The sequence below is a fragment of the Petaurus breviceps genome, unplaced genomic scaffold (genome assembly GCF_028583685.1).
Source record: "Petaurus breviceps papuanus isolate PSGF00001 unplaced genomic scaffold, PetGlider_PUasm1.0 229, whole genome shotgun sequence".
Taxonomy (NCBI): domain Eukaryota; kingdom Metazoa; phylum Chordata; class Mammalia; order Diprotodontia; family Petauridae; genus Petaurus; species Petaurus breviceps.
In genome coordinates this window covers 18,475,875-18,489,304 of record NW_027185903.1, presented here as the reverse complement: position 1 = coordinate 18,489,304, position 13,430 = coordinate 18,475,875, and the positions used below count along the sequence as shown (strand labels likewise).

At 39.0% G+C, this 13,430-nt stretch overlaps 1 protein-coding gene across 13 annotated transcripts in view; it reads left to right on the top strand.

Annotated features, from left to right (window-relative positions):
* LHFPL2 (LHFPL tetraspan subfamily member 2) overlaps nucleotides 1-13,430 on the top strand; it is a 260,793-nt gene that overhangs the window by 48,680 nt on the left and 198,683 nt on the right. For 3 of the 13 annotated variants that reach the window (XM_069096294.1, XM_069096297.1, XM_069096292.1), the window contains exon 3: nucleotides 8,791-8,866. The exons of the other annotated variants lie outside the window; for them this stretch is intronic. The gene's annotated coding sequence lies outside the window, so the exon portion shown is untranslated. The remainder of the gene's footprint in view (nucleotides 1-8,790; nucleotides 8,867-13,430) is intronic. 13 annotated transcript variants of the gene reach the window in all.

Sequence of the window (13,430 nt, the reverse complement as noted above, 5' to 3'; positions counted from 1 at the left end):
ATACCTTTCAAACTACAGCCTAGCATCAAATTAGTTGAGAGATAGTACCTGATTCTGGTCAGCACTAACTCTAAGCAAATCATTCATTCTTCTATTTACTTACTTACTCAATAATGTCAACTGTATGCAAAGCACTGTGCTAAGTCCTGAGGGAAATATAAAGGTAATTAAAAGGCATGGTTCCTGTCCTCATGGAGCTTGCAATCTAATGGCTGGGATACATCACATACATAAAAATGAAATTTGATTCAATAATAGGTAATAATTGTATTATAGACTTGAGCATAATAAGAGCATAAGAAAGCACAAATTAATATGTGACATGGAAAGAGAGAGAAATTCTACCTGGATCAAGGAAAGCTTCCCAGAGGAGACTGGTCCTTGAAGGATCAATAAGATATCTAAGGGTATTTCTAGGATGTTGGGGACAGGGGACCAATGAAGGGAGAGACATGTCCATGACTATCTTCTCTTTTCTCTATATACCTGCACTTGGTGACATCATCAATATCAGTGGATTTAATGATCATTGTTATGCAGATAATTCATATCTAAATCCAACTCTATTTTCTCTCTTGAGCTCCAGTCTCATATGACCAGTTGCCCTTTAAACATTTCAAACTGGCTATTTCTGCCTCAAACTACCATGTCCAAATATGAACCCACTGTCTTTCCCTCTAAACTCACCCATCCCTCTTTTAAACTTCCCAACATCTGCTGGAGGACTCTACCATCTTCCAGCCCTGACATATTCAATTTCCTCACACTGGAGATCCATCTAGATGTCAAACCTAATCTTTTCTACCTCCAGAGCATGTCTCCCATCCATTTCCTTCCCTTTTTTCCCTACAACCACTGCTCTAGTTTAGGCCTTTATCATAAGCCTTTTATCTGGACTGTTGCAACAGATTCCTGATTGATCTCCCTGCCCCATCTTTGTGCCCTCTAGTTCATTCAGTAACTAGCTGGCCATTTTTTAGACCAAAATTCTTCTCAAGAACTGCCTTCAATATGGAGCCTTTCCTGATTTTTCAACTGCTGAACTGCTGGTCCCTTTCCCTCCTTCAGTAAGCTTTTATTTATTTTGTCTGTGTTTATATGTGTATATTTTGATTCACTTGATAGAATGTAAGCTCCTTGAAGGTAGTGACTATTTCATTTTTGTCTTTGTTTCCACAGTGCTTAGAATAGTGCCTAAGCACACAGGAGGCTTTTTGGTTCTTGTCTGATTCTAAACTTTTAAGGAACTAAATGTTTAGTAGTAGTTTAGGTAGCTAGGTGGCACAAAGAATAGTATACTGGACCTGGTGGCAAAAGGACCTGAATTCAAATCCAGCCTTAGACACTGGTTGTGTGATCTTGGGCAAGTCACTGAACCTCTGTCTCAGTTTCCTGATCTATAAAATGGGGATAATAATAGCACCTACCTAACAGTATTTTTGTTGTGATGATCAAGTGAGATAATATTTGTAAAGCACTTAGCACACATTCCTTTCTTCCTCTCTTTCCCCTTCTCTCCCTTCTTCTTCCCTTTCTTTCCTCCATCCCTCTTTTTCTCCTCCCTTCCTTCCTCCCTCCCTCTTTTCCTCCTTTCTTTTTTTGTTTTTAAAACTGTGGTACTGAACCACCCTGTTTCTCTAAATCTCATTGTTCTGTAGAATTAAAAAAAAAGTTTTCAGTTATTTAGATTGGTCTTTCAATATGTGTTCAGTATTTTTCCTATTCAGCCTCCAGCTTATCTCACACATGACACAAAATGATCATTATAGAAGAATACTTTTCAGCTATGGTAATGTGGTTGGAGGAAGATTAGCTCTGATAATACAGACTGTTGGAGACTGAAGGGAACTTGTGAGGCCAACAATCTTTGTGTCAGTCTCCAAGGGGTGGCATGCTGAGACTTCATTGTGTGTTGCTATGTAGCTTTCTTTCTTGCTCTTGACTAACCATCCAGCCATCCCAGGAAGGTGAGTGTGTGTGTGTGTGTGTGTGTGTGTGTGTGTGCCTCTGGAGGCACCACATATGGCCTTTGTGTCTAGGAGAGTATGTGCTCCCCCTGGAATTCTTGTTACTGCTTTCTGGAGCCTGTTTCATCTCAGCACTGCTGCCCTAATCATGGATTCCTCTGTTGTTTTCCTTTTCCTCTGAGCTACACTTGTCACTAACTTGCTTGATTTCTGCTGATTCTGTTTATTAGGAAAGCAATCAAAACTTTGAGGCCTCTTTGTACTTCTCCAGTCTCATTCCCTCCCCCCACCTCCAAAGCCTCCACCACCACCCCCTCTCCTTCACTGACCCACCAGGAAACATGTAGCCAATTTTAAATCTCCTACTGGATCATAAGATAGCCTCAAGCTTTGCCCTGATTTGTTTCTACAGAAGAAAGCTGCGTCCTGAGTTATTGAGTTCTGCTGTGCATTAAAGATCATATAGCTTATTGATCTAAATTTGGCTGACTTAGCTCAGGAGTGGGCTCGGTCCAGGTCTATACTGATAAAATAAAGAATCATGACTACTTTTCAAAAATCTGAGCTAACCCTGGTAGCAACTTACAAACAAGACAAAACAGAGCAGACAAACATCACTTATCTATTTTCATTTTCTGGTTATTTTAGAACCTAAAATATTCTTTATATAAAAATTATGAAAATCAGACAATTAAATACTTAGCATTGTTGGTATTCATATATGTTTATTAAAATATATTATTTGGAAAAGTTAGTTTCCTAAATTGTCAAGTTAGCCAAGATTTCTTTTTGGAAAAATTTAATTATTCTTTCAGTATTCATTGTCACACATTAGTTTGACAGGGGAGTTAGATTGCTCAGTTATGGACTGACACTTAAAAAAGGTTTATTGATGCCTTTTGCTTTTATGTCATATTCTTTTCTGAACCTTATTCCATCCCCTACATAGCAAATCTTCGCTTGTAACAAAGATAAAAGGAGGAAAAAGCATTTTGGCAAAACCCATCAACACATCGATCATGTCTGACAGCATGCACAACATTCCACATCCATGGACCCCTATCTCTTCCATGAAGGGAATGTGATACATTTTTTTTCATCTCTTATCTGAATCTAAGGTTGGTTATCATTCTTGCATGATGTTCAATTTCATTTTATTGTTCTTTCTGTTTATGTTATTGCAGTCATTGTTCACATTTTCCTCGATGGGCTTACTTTATGCTATATATAAGTTTTCCCATGTTTTTTTCTGAATTTCCATGTCTTCATCATTTCTTGATAATGCAATATTATTTCATTATGTTCATATGGTTGTTGTCCTTCATTCTTGAAGAAGACCAAAATGACTTCATTATGTTGGGGTCAAGGTACGCTATATCCCACTGTGGCTGATCAGGCCAGTATGAGCTTGGCAGGCTCTACCACAGGTCAGGCACAAATAGTCCATATGAATATTTGAAGCGGAGATGACTCTAAATTTGCACATCTCACATTTCCTTTGAGCTACTGGAATTCTGCTCTGTTCATAGAACATAGCGCCTTTTTTTGATGCAGGCACCCCATGTTGGGTTTATCTGTGTCAATGTCTCTCATGTCTCACAATTGATTACAAAGTCTTTCAGAGATCTTAAGAATGTCCTTGTATTACTTCTTTAGACCTCCATGTGAGAGCTTGCTTTATATCAGTTCTTCATAAAATAGTCTTTTAGGCAAATGTATGTTTAGCATTTGAACAACATGGTCAGCCTATCACAATGCTTAGCAGTTCAACTTGAGGAAGAACCTCAGTGTCTGGTACCTTGTCTTGCCAAGTGATCTTCAGAATCTTCCTAAGACAGTTTGAATGGAAGCAATTCAATTCCTTGGCATGGCACTGGTAGACTGTCTAGGTTTCATAGGCATGCAGTGTGAGGTCAGCACAATAACTCTATAGACCTTCAGTTTGGATCAGTCTAATGCCTCTTCTCTCCCACACTTTTCCTTCAGTCTCCCAAACACACTCCCATGTTACAGTTTGTATAGCCATTCCTCATCAATGGATGCCTACTTGGCTTTTAGTTCTTTGTTATCACAAAAAGAGCTGCTATGAATATAGATGGGATCTTTCTGTCTTTGACCTCCTTCAGGGACATTGAACTCTTTAGATAGGATCCTTAAAAACAGAAATGCAACCGTTGTAGGAAAAGTACATCTTCTTAGTTGATCAGCTCTTTTGTTACAAGTGAAGGATTTCCAGACCATCTTTTTCCTTTGGGGGTGGGAGGAGAGCCTGTACTACAGCTTCAGTGGGGGTGAGAAAACTAAAACTTAAAAAGAAGAATTTTCTTTTGAAAAAAATTGAACTTGAAAATGTTGAAATATGAAGCTATCCTGTCTCCATGGGCTAGAGTTATTTATTAACCACTCTAGAGCCACTGTTTAACATCATTATTCTGTCAGTTCTACCTTCCCAGTATCTCATTATCTGTCTACCTCCTATTAATTTCTGTCATTGCTCCTGCCTATTCCCCCCACCCAAGAACCCTGCAAATGCCCTCATTCACCTGCCTGAATTATTGTCATAGCTTCCTACAGGTCCTCCTGCCCTTATAGCCTTTTCCATCCACTACCCTTCACATTGCTGCTAAGGTAATTTACCTTCTACACAGATCTGGCCATTTCACCCCTCTGCACAAAAGTCTTTGCCAGCTCCTAATGCCTGTTCAATAACATCCTACTTTCTTAGCCTCGTTTTCAAGGTCCTTTACAATCTGACCTCTCTACCTTTCCAGCCAACAATGTGCCAACCAAACTAAATGATTTACCATCCCTTGTATGTACATGCTCTCTTGCTCTGTCCTTACACATATGATTCCTTAAGCTTAAGCTACCTCCTTCCCCTTGAATCTCCTGATATTCCTACCTATTAAAAGTCTACCCATTTTTCAAGATCTCCTCTCTCCTGAATCTCTCCAATCAGGAATGATTATTTCCTCTTGGAACCTTGATTAGACATTTGTTTGTACATATCTTAGACAGTTCTTGGATTCTTACTTTGTATGATGGATTATATATGTGTGTTCCTTATTTCTTAATTTAATTCAATTCAATTTCATTCAGCAAGCTTTTATTACTATATTGTAAGTTCTATGACGGTAGATACCATGTGCTGTATCTTTGAATACTTCTCCTCCCTCCACCCAGTGCCTAGCTAGCATAGGTCTCTGTACAGAGCAGTGCAGAGGTTCCCAAACTTATTTTACCTACTGCCTCCTTAAAAAAAAAATTATTCAGTGGCCCCTGGAAATCTATTTTCTTTAACCCTTTAACAGTTTTTTTTAAATTTACATCATTTCAGAAAAAATTATAATTTTTTTAAAAGACACTTAAATCTTAAATTTAATAATTTATTGTAAATTTGTGAGTTTTTTCCTGCATTGAAATTTTGATGATGCAGTATTGCATCATGTAACTGTATGGTATTATATTGTAAACAAGTCATTATACACACATATTCCTGCCAACGCACACTGGACTTCCTAACATTAATACTCTACATACTTGTCTGCCGACATTTGCTTGTTAAGACCTGTCTCCGGACTTGACCACTGATCAGTTATAACTTGCATTTTGTCCATTTATTTGGAAAATAATGTAATCCCTATGACTTTAACTCTGTTACAGAACAGATGAAACATGTACAAGCATTTTTTCAAATTTTCTTCTCTTCTCTCCTTATGCTTCTACCACCCCCTTATTTTTATTCAATGCCCCTCAGTTGCAACCAAGGCTACTACACCCCCCCCCATCATTCTAGTGCCCCCAGGAGGCTCAGTAGAGCCTTGATAAATACTAGTTGAGCTGAATCTGTTAAGATTGAAGGAGAATATTTCACACAAATGATTTTCTTATTCTGATAATGAATTTCACTTTGCTTTATTCATGAATTACTCCAAGCATAGGTTGTAAATCACTTTCATTGACCATACTAAGATGACTCTATGTGAGAATGATAAAAAAGGGGGAGAGGGCATTTCTCCCTACACACAAGACAAATTCAAGGTAATTTTGATTGCTTGATGTTGTCCCTTCCCTTTTTTAAAAACTATCTCCAAATTCTTTAGATTTATTTTTTTTCTTTCCATCTTTCCATCTGCCTTTTCTGTGGCCAAATCCTTTGGCCACCCCAATCCTTCTACTCATCCAACAACTATTTTCAGGACTTAGACCAGGGGTTCTTAATCTAGGGTTCATAAATGTATATTTAAAGAAAATATCTTAACAAATATAGTTCAATTTAATTGATTTCCTTTGTCATCTTTTTGTACTTTATTTTATGCATTCAAAAATATTGCTCTGAGGAATCCCATAGACTCCAGATTAGGAAAGGGGTCCATGACCCAAAAAAGGTGGGGAACCCCTGAACTTAGACTTAGGCTCTCCTTGGTTCTGTCAAGTAGGTCACTATCTCCTTTCTGGTCCACACCAGCAGCCGTTAGGCAATCCCTTTTAGATGCCAGGCTGTGAGTGCCACCATCCATTGTCCTGTAACCCTTTCAAAGGCCTGATTCTACTCCAGAATGGTCTAGCCACAAACAGCACTAGCTAGTGAAGAATTTGCGACATTTGTTATTTACAGTTGTCTACAAATGTTAATGATTAAACAAAAGCAAATGAATTTGTCCAATGGTCCTGTAGCCTGTTTAAATATTTCACTAATTAAGAAGCAGTAGAGAGAGATTTACTGGTTATTTTGAGAGAATGGCTAGGTAACCATCATTTCTGGATTTATTGTTTTTCATAAGGGACTATATGCTACTGACAGGATTTTTTTGTGTGTTTTTGTTTTGTTTTTTTCCCAAAGGACCTCCAGTAAAATGCAGGTTGTTTAGTGGGATCCTGTCATTTCCCAGGGTGGCTGAGCTTTTTGAGTTTTCCCTCCACTAAGGAGCAGAAAAATGTATGCAGCCTGATTCAGCGTTTTCAAACTTGTAGCATCATCACTTAAAGCAAAAAGAGTCTTAAGCACTCTTAGGCACCACCACAGCCCAATTCAAAACTTTTTAATGACTGAATTTCCTGGTGCTCTTGTGTCCAATGCTTATTCTTCTCTATCACATGCTGACTCCATAAACTGGCATTTCCATGGGGTTTCCTTCACTTTCAGGATCAAAGACGTTCCAGAGTCAGTATTTTGACATGAGTTAAAACTAATAGGCACTTAAAAAATTAAATTTAACTCTGTGGTGGAACTTGTTAGAAAGCACTTGTTTTTACTAGAGGAAACTCCACCCAAATGGGGAAGATATCGTCTGTGTTAAAAGTGCCTTCTTGGAAGATCAGGAGCTAAGATGACCTCCCAGGATGTGATCCTGCTCAGTAAAGAAGAAGCAAAGTCAAAAGATTTGTATTTTAAAATAACTTGTATTTATCCTAGGAGAATAAATTGCAGAAAATATAATACAAAATGAGAATCTCAAAAGTGTCCACGAGAAATAAAAAAAAAAGTCTAATCAGGGTTCCAAGTGGGAACAATCATTTCTTTTTACTCCTATTTTAAAAAATTATTTATTTACTTTTAATTTACAACATTCAGATCTGCAATCCCTTGAGTTTCAAATTTTCTCCCCTTCTCTCTCCTCCTCCCCCCCATGGCGGCATGAAGTCAAATATAGGTTCTACAAATACCTTCACATTAGACATTAGTCAGGCTGTAAAGAAGGATTATAACCCATAGAATGAGCAATGGGAAAGAGGAAACAAAACCAAACAAGAAAAAGAAAGAGAGCAAGTAACTTGCTTCCATCTGCATTCAGACTCAGTAGTTATTTCTCTGGGTGTGGACATCTCTTACCATCGTGAGTCTTTTGGAGTTGTCTTATAACCTTACATTGCTGAGAGGAGCCCAGTCTATCAAAGTTAGTCATCACAGATACGATGTGTACAAATTTCTCCTGGTTCTGCTCTCCTCACTCAGCCTCAGTTTATATAAGTCTCTCCAGGTTATTATGAAGTCCGTCTGCTCCTCCTTTCTTATAGCACAATAGTATTCCATTACATTCATATACCACAACTTGCTTAGCCATTCCCCAATTGATGGATATCCCCTTGATTTCTAATTCTTTGCCAGCACAAAAAGAACTGCTATAAATATTTTTGTACATATGGGCTCTCCTCCCACTTGTATGATCTTTTTGGGATACAGCCCTAGAAGTGGTATTGCTGGATCAAAGTGTATGCACTTATTTATAGCCCTTTGGGCATAGGGGAACAATCATTTCTGATTGGGGGGATTAAAGAGAGAGGAGAAAGCAAGTTCAATTAAAACAAAATATTCCTCAACTAACATGTCCCACAAGTTGGCTAATCCTACACTAAAGTTTTCACCAACACAGAAATGTAACTTATTTTACTAAGATAATTGTGGTTTTGCCTGTGATTGGTGCCATTAAAACTTCATTTTAAGAGGACCGTAGATTTAGAGCTTGAGGGGAGCTTAAGGACCAACTAGTCTAGCTCCTACCTTTAATAATCGAGGAGAGTGAGGTCCAGGGAAGTTAAATGGATTATCCAAGGTCACATAGGTAGTTAGCTTTAGAGGCAGAATTAGAACTCAAGACCTCTGACTCTGAATCCAGTGTTCTTTCTACTGTACCATGCTGCTCCCTTTGATAGAAGGCTTTAAAGTTTACAGAAGCACCTGGTTCACAACAGCTTGCTGAGGTAGGTAGTGCCAATGCTATCCTCATTTTTCATACAAGGAGCCTGGGGCCCAGAGAAGTTAAAGAGAAGAGCCCTCAGATCTCCTCAATCCAAATCAAGCCTTCTGTCCATGTAATTTCAGGAGAGGAAAGCAGAATTACAAATGATGGTTGAAGAGGTTCAAAAATGGATTCTCAAGAGGACCCCAAAAAGTGAAGGTAGAAACTTGCAAATGGAGTTGTTGTTCAACTGTTGAATCCTGTTCAATGTAAGATTGTGTCCTGGAATATTCGGTTGTTGTTGCAAAAATCAGGTCATTTCTGGCTTCTCTCTTCCTTTTTGGTACATCTGCTTTTGTTTTTAAGGAGTTGTTAAAAGAGCAAGTTATAACTGCACCAAGCAGATAAGGGAAACTTGCTGCAAAGTAGAAAGTGATTCCGTTGTGAAATGCAAACATCTGTGTTGTCTTAGCAGCAGCTGGCAGGAGCCGCCAGCAACCCAGCTCTGTTGGGGTTATGTCTGTGTCCTCCTGCTGTGAAATGGCAGATGGACTTGGCCATTCTGAAAGAGCAAGGGTTAATATGTAGCTCTTCATCTGCTTGCACACTCATGCATAAAGATGCTTTGATTCACTCTTTTAAAGAAACAAAAGGTCAGGCTGAATGGGAGCTGCTGAAGACTCCATCCCCACTCCCTCTTTGAAGGAAACTTCATTATGTAGCTGGTCAGGCAAAACTTAATGGAAAATCCCTAAAATGGCCGTTGAGTGAGAATAGGTGTAAGTAGGAGTTAATCTTTCGGAGGATACCTTTGTATCAAATATCTATATAATTCACTCATTCTTCCCTAAACCAATTACTGCATATTTACAAGCACTCTTTTTTTTTTTAAAGCATAGATTGGAAATGACTTATGTGGCAATTAGTTGTAGTTTGTAGGTTAGCATGTATACTGAGTGGAAATAAGCACAAAACTGTAGATTTTCTTTTTTTAATTAAATTTTATATTTATTTTTAGCTTACATCATTCATTTCCACAAGATTTTGAGTTACAAATTTTCTCCCCATCTTTCCCCTACCCACCACCCCAAAACATCGATCCCACCATATACTCCCTCCCCCAATCTGCTCTCTCCTATATCCTCTCCCAACCCCCCTCCAACTTTCTAGTAGGGCAAGATGGATCTCTATACCCCAGTGCCTGTATATCTTATTTCCCAGTTACATGTAAAAAAGTAATATTTTTTTAAACATGTGATTTTAAAACTTAGAATTCCAGATTCTTTCCCTTTCTCCCTTGTCACCAACCTTCCTGGGAAGATAAGCAATTCAATATAGGTTGTACATGTGTAGCTACACAAAACATTTCAAAAATGTAGATTTTCAAAAGTATCTTATGAATGCACATAGAGACTTCTTTTTGCAGACAGACTTATGTGTTCTATAGGCTGATCAGGCCTACCACCAATTTGGCCAAATATAAAGGCCAAATTTCTATTTCAAAGCTAACTGAACCATTGCAGTCCAAATCACAAAATTCCATGAGGAAATGAAATTGTGATTATTTGAGGAAGGAGAAATTAAAAAATGAATCCCATTAAGAGATACTGGTGAGATAGCGAAGCTTTGTCTCTAATGAGAGAGAGCAGAACTGGAAATCATTTTGCCAGGAACCATCCTATAGGTTCCCATACCATATGGGAGCTAAGTGGTACAATGGATAGAGTTCCAGGCTGGAGTCAGGAACACTCATCATCTTGAGTTCAAATCTAGCCTCAGATACTAGTTGTTTGAGCCTGGGCAAATCACTTAACCCTGTTTGACTCAGTTTCCTCATCTGGAAAATGAGCTGGAGAAGAAAATGGCAAAACACTGCAGTATCTTTGCCAAGATAACCCTAAATGAGGTCTTGAAGAGTTGGACACGACTGAAACGACTGAACAACAACAAAAATCCCATAGGTAAGTACTATAGGAGCGTGGATCTGGAGCTAAAGAAAACTAAAACTTTGAGCTAAACTTTGCTCAAAGTCACACAGGTAGTAAGTATCTGAGGCAGGATTTGAACCAGGTCCTTTGATGCCAGAGCATCCTCTTTCTTCTGTGCTACCCTGTCCCCAAATGAACCTAGGCCAGTTTCAGAATAGGAGACTATTACATGTATATTCAGTATATATATATGCAGAGGTGAGCAAGAGTTCCCAATTTAACAACAGATTACTTTCCAATTTACATATTTTACTGAAACTCTGGACATATTTTTTTATTACAGTATGATATGAAATGGTTAGGTTCCTAGGCCAGCGCCAAAAACCTTTTGAACCAGGATTGTACTGTATTTACAATCCCATTGAACCTAACCACAATAAACAGATCAATGTTTCTTTGTTAAAAATACATACGGAATCCCTACTTGAAATCTACAGTCGGCTCTAGGCATTGTTAGCACCCAAACATGCACATATGTTAACAAAAAAGAAGGATACCATAGGATCATAAATTTAGAGTTAAAAGGATTTCAGAGGTCACCAGTCCTTATTTTATAGATGAAGAAACTGATACAGAGAGCCTAAGTGATTTGCCCAGTGGCCTGTGTCTAGTTGCTGAGCTGTGATTTGAACCAAGGTCCTCTGACTCCAAAATCTACCTCTCTTTCTACTTCACCATACTACACCCTGAACAAAGTGAACATTGGCATCCTTACAAGCTACCTTTTTGGTGCCCCTTCATATATGGAGCCCTGGGCTGTCATCCAATTTACAAGGACCTTGGGCCAACTTTGTTGGAATTCCAGGTACACAATTCTCTTTTCCTTCTTTTCCCTTTCCCATGAAGGCCTGGCAGCAAGATTAGAGATGGCATCTCCCTCCCTCCTTACCCCCATATCTGCAGGACAATGGGAAAGGAGGAAGGAAGGAAATAAGCACTTATTAATTGCCTATTATGTACCTAGCACAGTGCCATGTACTTTACAACTATTATCTTCTCTGATCCTCACAACAACCCTGGGAGGTAGGTGCTGTTCTCACCATTTTACAGTTGAGGAAACTGAGGCAAACAGATATTAAGTGACTTGCCCAGGGTGACACTGCTAGTAACCATCTGAAACTGGATTTGAATTCAGATCTTCCTGGCTCTAGCCATTGAACCACCTCCAGCACAAAGCTACCTCCTTTGAAATGCATAAAAGTCTTTTGTCTCTTCTGTAATCTGAGGTCCACCATTATGGTCTGTGTGCTTTTTACTTTTCCTGCTAGTTAAGTGAAAAAAGGAAGAGTCATTATGAGCCATATGAAGAGACAGTCTTTCTTCCTCTCCCCAAAGTGAATCACAGGAAAAGGAAGGGGGCAGGGGCATAGACTAAGGGCTGAGGGAGAAAATTAGGGATGTTGCCTGCTGAGACTAAGCCTGGTTTTGTCAGTCTTCTCCCTATTGCCTATTAAGTCAAGTTAAATCTTAGCCTAATATGTCTTATCTTTCTCTTAGATGGTAAGCTTCCTGAGGATGGGGCCTGGGGCTTGCCTGAACTCCCACTCATCTTCAGACTAGGGCAATGATCTGTACACACTGGGAAGCACTTACTAAATCTTTATTGAATTAATTAAATAGAATTCTGGGAGGTGCAGCACCTGGGAGGCTGTTGCCCTTGAACTTACCTCTGAGAGATGTCAGGGCTCAAGAAGAAAGATGGGCTTATTTTATCTCATTCTCTCCCACGTTCCTCATCCTCTCTATTTCAGGCAGACTGGCTTGATAGCTGTTCCCCCATTACATCTCCTGCTTCCCTGACTGTATTTGTGATCCTATGTGTCTGAGATGCACTCCTTCCCCTTCCTCTTGTAGCTCTCCCTTCAAGGCTCTCCTTAGGTGACACCGCTGACTTGAGACCTTTTTCGATTCCCTGGTGTTAGAGTTATTCCTTTCTCAAGATGACTTTGAACATACATTGTATCCAGGTCTCTTTTTACATATTATATCTCCCTCTCCCCTTCATGGAATGTAAGCTCTTTGAGAACTAGGCATGTTTTCTTTTTGTGTATTCTATCTCCAACACCTAGCTTGCTTCCTTGCAAATAGTAGGTACTTAATCAATGCTTGTTGAATTGAACTGAAGGCCAAAGCAATGGTAGTTAGGTAAGGAAGGGGCTCCTAATACGCAGCTAGGTAGCATAGTAGATACAAGCTGTGTGACCCTGGGCAAGTTACTTAGCCTTCCCTCTGCCTTCTACAGTTCCCTCAACTGTAAGCTAAGCTTTGTTCACTAGTTACAAAATAGGGATAATGACTGCACTTGTCTCCCAGGGTTGTTGTGAGGATCAGATTTGATCATATTTGTAAAGCACTTAGTACAGTGCCTGGAACACAGTAGGCACTTAATCTACTCATTTCCTTCCTAATAGTTCTTGTGATAACCTACTTATGCAGGCCATTCTTATCTACCAATTCATATATAAGGGATATGTGGACATAAGTCAAGGACTCACCTTTATATCTATAGGTACTGTCATGGTTACTATTAATAATAATGGCTAACATTTCTATCATATTTGCAAAGAAGAAGGGTTAACTTCAGTATGGCAAGGAGCATATGCAGAATTGTCAAGGAGAGATTGCAGAATTCTAACTGAGAGGCAGAAAGGGATCAAGAATGCAAAGTCGATTTATTTAAGTGGAGAGTGAGGGTCTTTCATAGCCTTTATCCTTTTCATCACCTCCAGCATTGAGGATGATTTCTCTCTCTCTCTCTCTCTCTCTCTCTCTCTCTCTCTCTCTCTCTCTCTCTC